This window comes from Periophthalmus magnuspinnatus, chromosome 20 (assembly GCF_009829125.3).
Source record: "Periophthalmus magnuspinnatus isolate fPerMag1 chromosome 20, fPerMag1.2.pri, whole genome shotgun sequence".
NCBI lineage: Eukaryota > Metazoa > Chordata > Actinopteri > Gobiiformes > Gobiidae > Periophthalmus > Periophthalmus magnuspinnatus.
In genome coordinates this window covers 8405853-8420995 of record NC_047145.1, presented here as the reverse complement: position 1 = coordinate 8420995, position 15143 = coordinate 8405853, and the positions used below count along the sequence as shown (strand labels likewise).

The following is a 15143-nucleotide window of genomic DNA, read 5'->3' as shown; positions in this document are numbered from 1 at the left end:
CACCAATTAGACCCACCTCTTTGATACTAGGCAGCGTGGGTTAAGTGTCTTTTCCTAAGGCCATAACAAAAGAACTTTGTCCACTAACCCGAAGGTCGGAGGAACAATTTCATCTCAGACCAACTTGTGCTCTAACTTAGGCTTTCGCTATAATCACAATAGCTCATAAACATCACCATTACTCCTGCGGACATTGTCATAAAAATGTATATATATATATATAGTTGAGGGTTGACCAATTCATTCCCTCTCTTTGGAATCAGGTCACACGTCAGCAGATAGTTCAACATTTCATCAGGGCAACTATTTGAAGTTATGAAAAATATTTGTGTTCAATAGAAAAACTTTGCATTGGCAGTATTTAGTAAAAATACAGCAAAGTGTTTTATAATAAAAAACAATCAACAAAACATAATCACATAACTGAAGCCTGACGCACTTCATACTAAAAATAAATGTGATGATGTAATGTATTTCCATGGAGAGACTGTGAAATGAAGCAGACAGACACAGACATTATAAAAGTGAAATGCAGAATGGGTCTAAAGGCTGACGTCATTCTGAGGCGCTCTGACCAAAGTCCTGTACTGGGCACAGTGCAACAGAGTGGGCACCTGGCTGGGGTCCAGATAAATATTGTTTCCAACTAGGCAACTACAGTTTTAACCTCACAGCTTCGATGTTGAAGACATATTATTTCAAATGGCAGCCAGGTTTGTTATATGATAAGACAATCTTCAAAAATAAGAACTTTAAAAAAAATATGTGGCTCTGGTTAAAATAAAGCAATAGCAGCTAGTTTCAAATGTAATAAAGGCAATTTAGTTCTGGTTCTGTTTAGCTGTGCATATGACTGAAAAGTTTTTATTCTGCACTCTTCTCTTTTAATGTTAATTTATAATGATTATTTTTGTTTTGATTTGTTTCTATTGTGATTTTAATGTCTTTCTTACTCTGTAAAGCACTTTGTGTAGAACAATTCGTATGCAAAGTAATTCAAATAAACTTGCCTTGGCTATGCTTTTTTGGAACTAGTTTCTGAGAGGTGTAATGTAAAACACATAGAAGGGAGGGGGGAATCTCATTAGATCATGCTACTCATGTGTTCAGTCTTGTGGCAATTTTATCTCCCATCTCTAACGCATTTTAAATCAGAGAAAATATATTGATCCAGCTGTCATTTATTAAGTCAATATTGTAATTATCATGAGCAAATATATGGATAAGTTGTGCTCATATCTGCCAATACAACTGAAGAGCATTGGATAATTGCATAATCCTGATGTCCTCCATGAGTTCTCCATTAGTGCTGTGTGTAAAGATAGTGTGTGTGTCAGCTGTCAATGTCTGATGTGTTCATTAGCTGTACCTAGGCTCCACTTCCACCCACAGTGAGAGCGTTCAGAGCCCAGTCAAAGAGCCAGTGTTCTGCCTGTGAGGGAGTGTGAGAGTGGTCCTAACAGAATCAGCCCTCCTCCTCGCTCTCAGGGACAGGGGCTGTAATGCAGGGCTGCTGGTGCTGTATTAACCAGCACATACGTACTGGGCACGTCACATTTATCACATGTAAAACTAATGAGGTCCTGCTTTTACAGAGACCTTTGGTTCAAACTGAATTACAGAAACATGTATGACTGAATGTTATGAATGAATTCAAGTAATCCACATCACCTAAACAGGATATTTTGCATGAACATATTCTGTATAGGGTCGACAGGGGGGCAGTGAGTTAAGTGTTTGTCCACCATCAAGAAGATTACCAGTGTAATCTTTACCCCAGACCATACTGTTCCTGGATCCTTAAGCAAGACACTTGACATACTTTATGCCAAAAATTGAAAGATCAACAGCTTTGTTTAATCTCAAAGACAGGACAAGCGTGTTTTAATAGAAAGAAGTCAATCCTGTGACAGTTGCAGCGTGTGGTACAGAAGAGAAGTTACCGATCTCTGGTTAATGTGAAAGCTCTGAGTAGGCATATCACGATAATGACTGTATCGACTTGTCATTCAATATGAGAGCTGGAACAACCCATTTTGGGGCTCAAAATTTAAAAGTGTGGAGATTTGGGGTATTATTTTAGTTGTAGTATGATATGATTTGTGCTGGTTGAAAAAGTACTTCTTTGGCCAGTTATTCCTTCATTCTACTGTTTATTTGTTGCAGCCTATGCCACATAATGATTTAAAAATGTTTACTGAGACTATCTTACATTATTGTTATTGTATCAGTGGCATAAAGTAGTTTCAATATTATCGTTTATCACCATATATCTCTGTAACGATATGTCACGCTTCAAAACAGACAGATATTTTAAACCATAAGTTTGCCCATTTAATTTGGGACTTCTCTGCACTCCCTGCCATAGTAGTACATGCCTCCTCGCCTTTTATCTCTATGGAAAGCAGTACAACAGTACTGAATGGGCCCGCTGTCTGAGGCCCCGCCCCCTCGTGCTCCCAAACACAATAACATTCTCTCACTCACGGTGCACACTGTGGCCTATTGTCACTCACCCGGCTGAGCACATCCCAGAGGAATGCCAAACACTGCACATGCTAACAGGAGCGCAGGCTAACATGAGCACAGACTTGGGCACAGACAGACAGGGAGGGGCACAGGAAGCCCAACTCACAGGTCGAGGCTGAATACAATGTAGTGATAACACTTTCACTTTTATCTGCGCCATTTTGTTTAAACTCCTGCTACAGTCCATTTTATTGCTGTGTGCAATTCTGTCTACATTTATTCTTTCCCCAACTGTTGCATCCTTGGGCAAGACACTTCACTGTCTGTGCCCACTTCCAATACATTATGTGACTGATTACAGCACAAAGGACCTCCATCTGGCAAATCAGCTGCTCAAATTGATTTTGCTTTAAAGATCTCAATAATAAATGTAGAGTTGACTTTTGAAATAAAAAGCATAACCCTTCATAACAATCTTCTGCTTGCACAAACATGCAAGCAGAAGATGGATAAGTTAATCCCACATTGTTGGCAAAGCAATAACATCTCCATAGAGACAAGCAGGTCATGCACCTCCAACAGAAAGGTTACACAGAGCACAGTAGTACTAGTTATGCATAATTTACATTTTTAGTATTAGATGCTATTTTTTATTTATTTTTTATTTTAATGTAGCATTATTATAGTATTATTATACTATATAACAGAATGTACGCAATGTCTGGACTAGATTTCCATCCGTATGTGAAAAGTCCGTCCTTAAATAATGCTGATCTATAGCCTGAGTCATGTGGGATCAGGTGACAGTCGTGAATAATGGAGAGTGAGCGCAGGCATTTTCACAGCATCTGAACACACCCACAGCAGTCATTTACAAGAGCAGGTGAAAAGTGTGTGCTATCTCCCATGTACATGTCACCTATTAATCCTCACTGTAAACCCCACACCATGCAGCTAGCCATGACCCAAGACAGCTAACAGCTATCAGATACGAACAGGAGGAGCAGGAGGATATTTTGAACCTGAAAATGAAATTATGAAATTTTAAATGGTTTGTATTAGTAGTTCAAAGTTATTCCTCTCTTTTCATAACATATTCCCCCAATGGATTTATAAGCGCTTTTCACAACTTTCACCTAGATAGAGTTTGGATGTCACACCATTGCTTAGAACAGATAGCATGCCAACAGTGAACCAGCGTTATTTCCTGGTTTGCAGGTGATAAAAAGGCTTTATAATTAGAGCCATACAGCAGACACACGCTAGCTGCTTTTATCTGTACTGGTAAAATGGTCCATAGTCACATTTGTTATGTTTTTTATCTTCAAAGCATTCACCATTCACCCATATAGAACTGACAACGACATTATTCATCTACGGGAGCTGTGACTGCTCTACCACCCATGATGTTCATGTCGGGAGCGGGATTTGAACAAAAATGCATAACAGAGGTGGGGTGGGGTGAAAGTCTTCCTTATTTGACCTGCATTAAAACACTGAATAATATAAACGATAATATTGAAACCAAACCCTAAAGCAGAATTATCCTCACAAAACTATTCTAAATGTACAATATATATAAAAAAAATAATTAAAAAAACATGGGCTCAAATAACTAAATGGCAGATTGCAACACTTAAGTAATCTGTATCTATAATGAGTAATGGAAGTTATTTATTCAACTTTCTACAGCTCAAACCTTATCATACTGCAAAAAAATATGCCACTACTGGAAAGAAAAAGTAAAAATACTGTTCCATCCATCATGTATAACAATAAGTCGATATAGTAATTATTGAGGCAGGTTTTCATCATCATTCCTCATGGACCCAGTAACGTGATCTGTCTCAGAGACAACGCGTCTTGTCCCACCCCTTGTAGTACACTAAGCCTTATCATTTCTCGTTAATTACTATTATCACCCGACACCTTGCGCTTCCCGTCGCGTTCTCCTTTGAGTCAGATGGGAAAATAAAAAAACACAAAGCATGACTCAGATCGAGACAGATGATCCAGTGTTTCTCAGACATCTTACACAACACTCAGAGATAGCCCGTTGTTCTTGGTAAGGACACTGCTAAAGAGACAACACACAACACCGTAGGGTCAAACCAGGCCAGCGCTGACAACAGTTTACTATTGTGCACTAGCATCCTACACATCCCAGAGGAAACAATCTCAACGCAATGCAGAAAAGTACACGCATAGTTAGGCTAGTCGCGATAATTTCCGTATCAACAAGACTTTTTGGGGGTCAATATTTACCATGGGTACTTTTTCTCTGCATTAGTGGAAAAAATTTGCTTATTTTTGTGTACTTTGATAAGATTTGAACTGTAGAGGGTTGAATAAATAACTTCTATCACTCATTATAGATACAAACTGAGTGTTAGTAACATTCTGTTATGTATTTATCGCAGCTCATATTTTTTTCACAATATTGTACATTTAGAATACTTTTGGGGGGATACTTCTGCTTTATGGTTTTGTTTTGATATTATCGTTTATCGTCTATATTGAGTTCAACAGTATATCTCACTTCAGAATGTGTTGTCGTGACAGGCCTACGCTTAGTTAGAATCATAGGGATGTTGTTTTACAGGGAAAAGCTGATAACAAAAGTCATATTTGAATTAAATGCAAAAAAGAACTGGACTCTTTCCCTGTCCAGCCTTGAACTCCCTGATCCTCTTTCCTCTTCCTTTTCCTCTCTCTTCCACTCTGTGCCTTTTCCTCTCTTCTTTACTCATCGCTTCTCCTCCTCTCAAGGCCTGTCACGATAACAAATTAAGAAGTGTATCGATGAAAAAAATAGAGACGATATACAATAATACTGAAACTAATTTATGTCAGAATGAAACACTTTAGTAGTTAGGTGGAATCTATAATGAGCCAGAGAAGTAATTCATTCACCCTTTTAAATGGTTTAAATTGTATCATATTGCAAAAAAATTACCATCAATTTCCCAGTAGTGAAACACCCCAAAAATATTCTTTCAGCTTACATATATTGAATAAAAAGTAGAAGAATTAATTAAGAGGATGCCTCTTAATTATTGTGAGAGGCATCCTCCTCTCTACTATTCCTGCTCCTTTTTCTATTGTTCTCTCCTTCTCTGTGCATTTCTCAACCTTCGCCTCTGCTCTTCTCTCTCCTCTCTTGGAACCTCTTCCCCTCTCCTCTTCTTCTTCTTTACTCCTCTCTCTCCCCCCTCCTCCTCCTCCTTCAACTTCCTTTGTCCTCCCCTCCTCCTCTGTTCTTCTACTCTTCCTCTCTCATCTCCTGATCGACCTCTGCTCCTCTCTTTGCTGTACACCACTCCAGCTGCTGCAGTGCTGAGGGGATTATGATGGACGGTCAAAATCCTATTCTTTCTCCTCTATCCGCTCTCCATCCCTCATTCATTTATTCAATCCATGGATGTCATGCAATGTCATCCTTCTAGTGTCAAATGTTATGCAATCACATGTATGCAACTTTCAATATATATATTTTTTTTTAGGAATAGACTCGATACTCAATACCACGATGATAATACAAAACTCTTTTAGACAATAGAATGTGATTTTCAACATTAAATTGTAGTACTTTATTTTATATTCCCATATGGCCATATATCTGTGTAATCCCTCAGTCGTCCAGGTAGGTTCCATAGTGGTCCATGTTTGTATTCCAGTCTGTGGACTGCCAATAAGTTACCTAGAGCTGAATAGCAAGAGATGACTAGTAATGACTTTACATGGACAAATATGCTAGTCTGATTCCAAAAGCACTTCTGTGTTTTAAAGCTTCCTCCTTATATTGGTCTCTGAGCAGTTGTCATGAATAATGCAGTTGTAATAAGGAGACGGGCTGATGGTTTCCCAAATATACCTAGATACTTCAGAACACATTAGCAAGGAAAATAAACAACAACACTAGAACTCAGCTTAAGATGGTAGTGTTAAATATCACATGGAGATGAAAAGGAATACAGATTTGCTTGTTTTTTTTTGTTTTTTTTAGAGCTATGCAAGATTAGTATTCTTTATATTTCTAATAAAACAGTTTAAAAAGAGCTGATTACACTATAATCATCATCATCTTTCAAACAATGGTATACAATAATATATCTGTACTTTTAGTAAGAACTATATGAAAATATCCTAAAGTATCACTGATACCGATGATCCCTAATCTTACAGTTCATTATGCAAAGCAAAACTGCAACTTCCTGGAGGTGGCATGTTATGCCATGATTCCATGGAAGCAGAAAGTTAAAACCATACTTCAGAACCTTCTACATGGAGGTAGAGAGGTTTTATGTCATAGTGCGGAATATTATAGCCAAAGGAAGAACATTTTCATGAAAAAAGCAGTAGGAAGCCCTTCACCAAGGCAAATAAGAGTCAGGCTTGTGGAGATGCAAGCCCACTCACAGTAAGGACACATGTTTTTTTGTTTTTCTTTTGTTTCTCTCAGTGCAATGAACAAAACCAAAATAAAAGAAACATGCTTTTATTTGAGTCTATGTTTTGGTTAAAATGTTACATACTGGTTTTGTGTCACATTCAAGTCACAACCAAGATATTTACAGTGATGTTTAAGCACGTTTTGGTTGGATTGTTAAAATATTAAGTTAATATTGACAACATGAGGACAGACTGTAAATTGTCTTTTTGTTTTGGTGTTTCTATACAAGTCACAGTATAGGTCTAACTTCACAGTGTAGCGTTGGTCTCATCAGCAGAGCCAGTGATCCCCAGTCTAAATGAGCGGTCTCGCAGGGATAATGGGGGTGACCAGGCCAGTGTTTAGGTCTGACCTCTGGATTGACGAGCTGTGTGCAGTCAGCTCGCACACACATAATTATAGCACAAGCACTCCCACACTCACAGTAGCAGCAGCCTCTGGACATGTTTACAACCCCCCCGACTGCTCCATTTCCAATAGTAATTAACTGCATTCAGCACCCTATTGACCTTTTTCTGTCCCACCTACTTTTGCCTCTAAATACTACTAAACTGCCCTTTCTTTGTGATGGTAATTCCAGTGAAGCAAGAATCCCATTCATTTCAATGGAGAATTTTTAAATTTAAGTTTTGCTTCTATAATATGATCAAATAAAAATTGGGGCACCTCTAAAATAAATACAATCAAGCATCATCATTTTACAATTATTCACAATTATTGACAAACATTGGTAAAATTCCAAATTCACTTGGCACAAGGGTTCAAGTGACTGCAGTAATTGTATTTTACATTTTAATGAGGCTACACGCACATGCCCGCCGTAATTTTACTATTCAACTATGAACCAATTCATGTTTACGTGGCTCTAAGCTCCGGAGACATAGTGCTAAAGCTAAATGCTAGCGTGTCCCTTCAGTCAAAGGGCTCGAGCCTGGAGCAGACAGGGTTTACCGTGGGTGTACGGGCTTTGTGTGTTACTCACTGAAGGAGCGGCAGACTTGAATGCAAATCCACTCATTGGGAAGCGCTAAAACCACGTCAAGTTTTGCTCAGCCCTCGAGAACCTGCGTTCTGCCTGCCGAGTAAACAAGTGTCCACAAGAGTTTAGTGCAGGACAGTGTTATAACATGACACAATAGTATAGCTTTGTAACTCGTCTCTAAAATAACATTTAGTGAACAGACGTGGCTGTTTCTGACGCATGCACAAGCATGTTAGTCATACCACGATGTTGTTTTAAATAGCCATTTTTCATGTACAACTCCAATTTACATGTATTATTACACTGCAGTGCTGAGGCATGTACAGTTACCACAAGGGAAATTCTTTAACCTCAACAGCCCTAATTGTGATTCTGGTTAGATTTGTGATTTATATGTTTTAATAATAGGATTCTGTTCGAAGTCGATGTTCGAAGTTCACTTTTTAAACATGTCCAGAAGAACTGAGAAAAAGACCGAAATATGAACTGGCAAACTAATACAAGGATCACATTTCAGAACATGTTTGTACAGATCTAAACTACAGGGTTAGCAGTTTTTATGCAGAATAAGACAGGAGACTTGGTTGTTTGTGGAGGAAATTACTGTACTAATAAATTGCAAACTTTGCGATTTGCCAATTGCATCCATTCAAATTGTGATTTGGGTTAGATTGCCATTCATCTTGCAGTCTTAATCTTGACAAATAGCAAAACTGAAAACAGACCACGTGAGTGCAGTGCTGAGTATTAGATGGGTAAATGTGGCCTGAGCAGCTGTGAGAGTGATGCATGTGAGAACAGGCTCCACACAGGTCGATGGAGATGAAATGGTTTTCCAGCACAGAGATCCATAGCTGTAGAAGCATATGGACAAGTACCACTCCAGAGTGGATAGGAGCTATCACTTTGGGACTGGTATGTTTGTCATAAGTATCATAATCGAGACACTAATGGTAAATGGTCACATTTTTATACCGTGCTTTTCCGCCTTCAAGGTGCAAAAGCATTGCATCAAGGAACCACTCACCCATTCACACACACATTCATACACCAGTGTACGCCGACACACAAAATGGGTTAAGTGCCCAAAAGACACAATGACAACATTCATCTGTGGGAGCTGGAATCGCACCACCAACCTGTGGGTCAGTGGATCTGACCACTCAAACAATGATTTTAATGTTGCGAGCAGGATTTGAACCACCAACCTTCGAAGCAGAGGGCGAACACTCTAAATTCAAAACTAGATGCACATATGAAGTACCAATATACTGAAAAAAATTACAGAACACTTTTCCTGATCTCTGATTTATCAAAATTTGAACGCCACAACATATTTTTCCTTGTATAGTTTAGACTTAAGTGTTAATGAGCCAACTGACACTTGAGTCAGCCCGCATTCCACACACAGGAGTCATTTGGATGAACACTCCTGACTTTCTCCAGTTTCCTTGAACACTTCCTCCCTCCTCTGCCCCTGACCCCCCTCTTCCTCCATTCCTCCTTTGTCCCTGACTCCTTTTGCCCCCATCCCTAAAAAACCCCTTCTCTCCCTCCATCTCTCACCCTACCTTCTACTCTGACTCACCTCTTCCTCATCCACCCCCCTTCCAACTCCCCTTTTCTTTCCCCCTCCCCTCCATCCTCTTCTCCCTCCCCTTTTGCTCCCTTCCATCCCTTCCTCCTCTGCCCCTCCCTTTCCTCCCTCCACCCCCGCACCTCTCCTCTTCCCCACACTCACCTCTCCCTTCCTGTATTGCTGCCTCCTTCCTCTCATGCGTTTATTGTTTATATGGCCTTGCTTTGATGAGCGTCACCAACCTCCCATCAGGTGGTCACTGCACAGGACATAATCCACTTTATGAATGCACACGAGAGTTCACCTTCATGTAAAAAAAAACAAAAACAAAAAAAAAAAACAGTGAAAAAATAAATAAATAAATAAAAGGTTTTAAATCCACAAGAGAAGAGGCAGAATAGCATTAGGTCCAGTGAAGATTGGCGCTTAGGGAAAATACAATTGAGGCCTCTATAGTCGATTAGGGTTGAAATGTCAGATCCAAACACACATGGTTTATTAAATTCTTCGCATGTATTGTCCAGAGCCAGGGAGTGGACAGGAAAAATGGATTTGAATCTTTAGGCTCGGAGGCACCTGGCAAAACAACAGTGGAGCAAAGTAATGTGGGTAATATTAAAGTATTACGCAGCAACTTTTTGTTTACCTTACATAAACAACTTGAGTCAGTGTGATGGGGGAGATGAGTTGTTCTTAAACCGAAACTAAATAATAAATCTCCTTTTCTTGCTACTAAACTCTGTATATTGTGACAATATTATTGTGCGCTGGGCTGGGCAAAAATCTATTACATCTATGAAGCTAAGTTGAAATTCAAATCGATTTGTTTGGAAGAAAATCTTTATCTTCCCCACTTTCTTGCATTGGAAATGGCACTGAAAACGCAAGAAAGCTGCTCACTGCTGTCACAGGAAGCAGAGTTTAGCACAGGGCTGTGCACAGAGCCCTGCAGCTCTGACTACTTTCAAATCAGTGACGTCAAATGCAATGTTGGGGCTGCATGTTTAATGCAATAGTTTGTTTTATCGCATTCATAAAATATTTCTCTAATGGCCAATGGATTCAATATGATCACTGCATACAATCATATCAGTTTTGGCCATTTTCTCTAGTTTGCAGAACATTTTTAGTGGAGAGAAGAAAAATTTTTTTTAAGGCAAAGCCCTAGTGCAAACTAGATAAACAAGTGAGTCAAAAAGTGAGTGTTTCCTGGCTCCAGAGACCACTGCAATTTCAAGTACTATGTGACATCACATATGGCTGCCAGGTGTTTTTTCTGTGATTTGTGTGATTACAAACACCTGGCTGCAGGTTCAGAGTATGAAATGTGGATATCTGCTAGACCAATCAGTTTTTTCATAGGTCCAGACCCCACCCCTCCTCCCCTCTCAGACTGCGTTCACACCAAGAGACATGAGCGACAAGCTCCAATTCATTTCCTACACAGGCTGGCGCAGGGAGGAGACCAGGGGAAGTGGAGAGGAGAGCGGCGTGATTCAAGCGACCTGAACATAGCAGATCTGAACTGATGTCAACTTTATGCAAATGGCCACTCAGTGAACACCTTTTGACAAACACGTGAGGCATTGGTCAAGGCACTAAACTCACTCCTAATTACCCCTTCACGTGGTTAACTCCCCGTTGAGGACTGGAGACAACATGAGAGCGCAGGAAAGCCATTTTGTCACTCTGTGAGTGGTGTCTGTAGCCCTTCAGGAACTGTTCAGTTTAGCAGCTCTACCTGAAATGTGGTTGTGGGCAGAGCTTAGGAGTTTAGTCCTACTTTACGTACTGGTACAGAAAAAATATCATACAGAAAGTGGTTATTTTATATGTTATACTTATGTTGTATACTGATAAATACAATAGCATACCGAAAAAAAAAACCCTGTTTGTACAAACATGTAATGAAACCAGCCACAGACTGCTTTGAACCTTGAAGATTGGGTTAGATTTAAAGTGTATTCAGATGTGTTCACAAGGCGTTTGACTGTGATATTATTTCCTGACAGTATGAATCTGGATTTGAAAACCATAATATTAGAATATATTCAGCTTTGCTTGGGAAATGTGATTTTCAGTTGTTCCTGGCACAGTCTGGCACACCCTGGCACACATTGGCACAGAGCTGGTGAAGTGGAGCTAATAATGGAACTAGACTCTTTCTATTTTAAATCGCCATGAGGAAAACAGATGTCGGCATTTATTTGCTGGTTTTCAGTGGAAAGCATTGGGAATGACCACGCTCCTGCTGCGCTGCTCCTCTTGTGCTGTTTGCCTGTCTAGTTCTGGCCTACACCCGGAGCAGTGGGACGTCCTGGCTGGGCTCCATAATGACTTGTCCCTCCTATGTCTCCTCTAGGCTGTAATCTGCCGCAGGATTGGGTTGGAGGTGGTAATCAGGATAGAAGGAGGAGAGGGAGCCATCCGAACAGACTAGCTAAGGTCTCTAAATCGTGCTGTGTGCAAAGGCTATGTCTGCTGCACACTGCACAGACTAAACTATTACAACTCCCAGGCTTAAGTAGCACACATTTTCAAGGTTAGAGTTGTATACATTATATTGGCTAAGAAACTGTTAGAAAATGCAGAGGGATTAAAAACTATACAGTAATATCAGTTACAGTATCATTATCATGTCGATACAGAGCTGCCTATATTGACATCAGCCTTATCGATATCAGCCAATATTCTTATCCAATACAGATATTTGATGCCAATATTTTTTTGACACTGTTCCATTTTCTGCGTGCTCCTGTGTTATTCCCAGATTGATGATAGATATTGAATTTAAAAGCTAAATATCACTGTTGGCAAGTATCAGTTATCGGCCAGAGCAGCAGGCCAAATATTGGATATCGGTATTGGCTCAAAAAATCTATCATCTACAACCAAAATACTAAAATGCATTAAGATTAGCATTGTACTGACTCTGCCCTGTTGCACCGTAGCAGAAGCATGGTCCAGCTGGCCTAAAATTCTCTACAAATCTCTACTTGAGGACTAAAGCTTGTTTACTGTGAAACACCTTCACAACTTCAGCAAAGCCAGTTTCTCAGGCTCTGCTTTGGTTAGGAACTCATGCATGACTACCAGAGAGTAGAGATGAAAAGAGTACTGAAACTTTGTTCTTAAAAAGGGAGAATTTACTTCCATGCGCCATTAACTGCAAACACATAGCATATTTAAATCACCATATTACTGTTTGTTTTGAAAACAGTATATTCAACGAAAATAAGATCAATGCAACATGTTTTATAAGTTTCACTATCGTTTTTGATGCCCTGAGTCTCCCCTCCCTTCACGTTAACTACTACACATCGCATCAGATTTGTCAAGTTGTAGTGTAGTGTTTAGTATCATGTTTTTCTAGACTTATTTTCATGTGGGAGCATTGCACAGCTGCTTTACTGCTAACTGTAAGGAGGGTTTCGAATAGTGCCTGGGAGAGATCAGTAAATTACTGAAACTTGCATGGATGACATCTAAAACCTCTTCAGACATGTTTTTGATGAGGGAACAACATTATAACGTGGTTGAAAGCTAAAAAAAAAAAATCATAATAACCCCTCATTAAACAGTGTTATATCAGAGGGACATTTTCTGATGACAAGACAGGCATATTCATATATAGAGGAGGAAGTGAAAGGATAACTCCGGAAAAGAGCAGTGAATTAAGTGTGCTCAGAGGGGTCGATGGTGACTACTTCCTGCACAGCCAAGTGAAAAATGAAAGGAACCTGTCCATTAAACGCTATTGATCGAAATCAGACACAGTTTCATGCAGCAAGCACAACATGTGAAACAACCACCCCGCCTACTTAAAGCATCACTCATCCAGCTAGATACTCCTAGTCCAGCTCCCATTGGACACCACAGTTTTTCTTTTTTTTATTCTTTATTTGTCAGGGCCCATGTGCAAACCCATTAATCCTACAAAAGAAAAGATTTGTACCAGATCTAGCTACTGCCACGGGTGTCATAGATAATAAGTATATAGCAGATTCCAGCAGGTCAGATCTGTGGAGAGGCCACCCCACTCAGAAATAAATACATGAATAAGATATAATTAGTTTCATTTAATCAACTCGATGTCGTACTATGTAACAAATGTCACATATTACGCCTTTAACTATCAATAAAAACTATATGAAACCCGGGATATATTTGTTTTAGCTTATGTACTGACTAAGAAATGCTTTCAGTATCTACATGGCATTAAATCTCAATGAATATGTAGGCTGGGAAAGTAGCACATTTCTTTATTGATCTGCAACCAAATAGTAGGCCTACACATTTGAATTACAAACATTTCCATTGTGTCCTCGCTCTGTCCTGCGCTACAACTTTCCTCTGCTCGTATGACACTGCAACTTCTCCACGCTGTGCACGCTGCTGCCTCAAGCGCCTCTATCCTGAGCTGTGACCACCGACCAACCGCCTCCTCCTCCATTCATGAGCATACGTGGAGTACCAAAAGTGAAAGCTAACCCGCCATTGACCACCCAAACACCTCGGAGTTAGCAAAAACACACGCAACCCCTCGCGCTATCCGCTGCCGTTGACGTGATGCGTGCTGTCCGCGAGCTCACTCATCCAAAAATCACCGTCATTCCACTGCTAACGCGCACTTTGACCGTTTCAAAACCGCTCCACGCGCGCCCAAAACCCTCCACGCTTACCCACACCGCAGCCAACACGCCATAACTCCTCTTTTAAGTCGTACTCACCGTTTGTTGTCCGCTTTTTGACACTTTTGTCGGGAGTCTCCCACCGTCGCTGTCACCGCTATGAACCGCCCACCCGACACTGCTCGCCTCCGTCAACGCCGACCCCGGTCTCGCCCATTGAGAGCAGCCTTAGCCAATCACAAGTCGAGAAATGTAACAGTCAGGTATTTTGACCAATAGAAATAAAGTTACGTGAAGAGGGACAGGAGAACTAGCCAATCACATTGTCTAAATCTCCCCCGGGGCTTAAGTCGTCACCGCGTGCCCTTTTGACAGACACTGCGGACGTTCAATGGAGCCGTTTGACTCCTTTTACGGGACGGTGCTGGTCCAATCGCCCGAGGGAAAGAGCTCAGAGCACGGCCACAGCCCCAGGAAGAGCCGCCCTATGGTTAGACTCGGCGCAGCACAGCGGAATGTCCCTGGGATGTGAGGAACAGAAAGGAGTGAAATTGAGTAGTTTTTTTTTTTGTTTTTTTTTAAAGGGTGAAAGCGTTTCCTGTAATAATGGACAGCTTTGACTAAGTTAGAGTTTAGTGACGGTGCAAAAACGAAAGGAGCCGTACTTTGCCCCTTTGTCTTAGAGTTGGTTTAGAGGGACATCTTCTGGTGTTGTTTGTGAATTGCATATATACTGGTATTTGATATGTTTTTGCCTATTCACTTTTTGACATCTTGGGCTTTGGAGTTTTCAAGTGTTAACTAGACTAAAATCATTTATTAAAAGCATTTATTTTAACATTTGGCAAGTGCGAGCTGTACATGTCAGTGACAAAATTAGGCCTATCATAAATAAAATGTTATTTCTGTAAACAGTGGAACATGGTTAGTTTGCCAGTTCTCTATGGGGGACAGTAAAATATATCTTAACCTATATCTATCACATTATTATTTGGACTAAATATTCCTAATGAAACTACTCTTAATACT

The 15143-nt window shown here is 40.2% G+C and overlaps 1 protein-coding gene across 12 annotated transcripts in view; it reads right to left on the bottom strand.

The window, feature by feature from the left end:
• Positions 1–14307, bottom strand: part of LOC117388678 (microtubule-associated protein 4) — a 111951-nt gene extending 97644 nt beyond the window's left edge. For 9 of the 12 annotated variants that reach the window (XM_055230109.1, XM_055230112.1, XM_055230116.1 and 6 more), the window contains exon 1: positions 14214–14298. The gene's annotated coding sequence lies outside the window, so the exon portion shown is untranslated. Of the gene's footprint in view, positions 1–9645; positions 9788–14213 lie in introns of those variants that run through there. The other 3 variants (XM_055230107.1, XM_055230114.1, XM_055230108.1) reach the window with 2 other exon arrangements.
• Positions 14308–15143: the final 836 nt, after the last annotated feature.